This window comes from Rattus norvegicus, chromosome 6, assembly GCF_036323735.1.
Source record: "Rattus norvegicus strain BN/NHsdMcwi chromosome 6, GRCr8, whole genome shotgun sequence".
NCBI classification, from domain to species: Eukaryota; Metazoa; Chordata; class Mammalia; order Rodentia; family Muridae; genus Rattus; species Rattus norvegicus.
In genome coordinates, this window is record NC_086024.1 from 82,971,584 (window position 1) to 82,973,498 (window position 1,915).

The window sequence follows — 1,915 nt, forward strand, 5'->3', positions numbered from 1 at the left end:
GGTCTGTATGACATCTGTCCAGGATCTTCTGGCCTTCATATTTTCTGGCGAAAAGCCTGGTGTGATTCTGATAGGTCTGCCTTTATATGTTACTTGACCTTTTTCCCTTACTGCTTTTAATATTCTTTCTTTATTTTGTGCGTTTGGTGTTTTGACTATTATGTGACGGGAGGTGTTTCTTTTCTGGTCCAATCTATTTGGAGTTCTGTAGGCTTCTTGTATGCCTATGGGTATCTCTTTTTTTAGGTTAGGGAAGTTTTCTTCTATGATTTTGTTGAAGATATTTACTGGTCCTTTGAGCTGGGAGTCTTCACTCTCTTCTATACCTATTATCCTTAGGTTTGATCTTCTCATTGAGTCCTGGATTTTCTGTATGTTTTGGACCAGTAGCTTTTTCCGCTAAAAATATGGAACACTTCACGAATTTGCGTGTCATCCTTGCGCAGGGGCCATGCTAATCTTCTCTGTATCGTTCCAATTTTAGTATATCTGCTGCCGAAGCGAGCACCTAATTTTTTAAATATAGTAATAATGATTCCTTTTCCAGAGATCTAGACTATAAATTCCTTTCTGTCCATCTCACGCCATAGTGCCCCTTATATCCCTGAGTAGCAGCAGCACCAGCATCCTGTGGTTAAGACCTCAGGCTTTGAGGTCTCAGACCCACTTGCTTCCTTCCTGTGCTGCTTGCCAGCAAGGAGCTGTTGGAAGTTTTCCTCACCCCATGTGATCGCCAGGTTCCTCACCAGTTGTTGTTCATTTGCCCTCTGGAACCTAGGTTTATTTGTAGCATTAAAATGTTCGTTTTATGGCTATTCTGTAATACCCTTAATTCTCTAGGTTACATTAAGGTTTCTTAAATTATTTTTTATGGTCACAGGAAAGATGTCTATAAAAAAATGTGAGTGGATGGGGACTAGGGAGGGAGCTCGGCAATCGAGAATGCATATTGCTCTCCCAGAAGGTCAGAGTTTGGTTCCCTGCACCCATGTTACCTAGAACTCCAGAATCTAATGCCATCCTCTGCTCTACTGCACTCAAGTGCACAAATCTACACACACACACACACACACACACACACACACACACACACACACACACTCACACACACACACACACGCAGGCATGCACACATATTAAAAATTTAAAGATGTTAAGCTTTACCTCTTTTTTTTTTTTTAGCTTTTTAAAAAATTTTCTTGTTGCTATATTTTCTTGACTAATTACTTTTCCTAAAACCAAACCAAGGAGTTTATTATGTGGAGGGCTCTCTTTAGTTTGAATAGCACCATTTTTTAGGAATGTCAGTTGTAAGCAAATGTGGGGTTTTCCCTCTGGGGGCTCTCCACAGAGATCTCTGGCCCAGCTATGTGTGCAGGTTCAGGCACATGGCAGAGAACTCAGGTAGGGAAGGGGGAACTGCTTTCCCTGTCTCTGCTGTTCGTTCTGCTCCTTTGGTTGCTCAGGCCGGGCTGAGCAAGCAGGAGACTGTCTTGAGCCTATGTAACCTGTGGTCACATCCTCGCCCGTGGAGGAGGGGCTTGGGGCCTTGCCCTGTGTGACTGATTTGTCTCAAACCTCTCCACAGGGAGTTGTGGGGGTTGTAGCTATGTGAGAAGGGCCTGATCTCCTGGGAGACTGGAAATGCTCCTGCCCTCCCTTTTAGGGTCTCAACCAGAAATCAGAGTACCTTTCACAGCCCACCGCCCTAAAACTAAACATGCCTTACCGTTATTGGTAAACTTACATCACCCTTTTGCACATTTTGGATATGCTCTTTCTACATGTCCTTGTTTAGAGTGGATCCATATTCTATGTTGTCTCTTGATACTTAAATATTTTATTTATTATTGTTATTTGCTTACTTTTGTTTCTGTGGTTTGAGATAGGGTCTCAAACCTATGATATATAGGTA

General features: G+C 42.5%; 1 non-coding gene across 1 annotated transcript; it reads right to left on the reverse strand.

Moving 5' to 3' along the window:
* Positions 1 to 401: 401 nt before the first annotated feature.
* Positions 402 to 508, reverse strand: LOC120093280 (U6 spliceosomal RNA). The gene has a single exon (XR_005486389.1). It is a non-coding gene; the product is annotated as a U6 spliceosomal RNA (small nuclear RNA).
* Between the last annotated feature and the right edge of the window lie 1,407 nt (positions 509 to 1,915).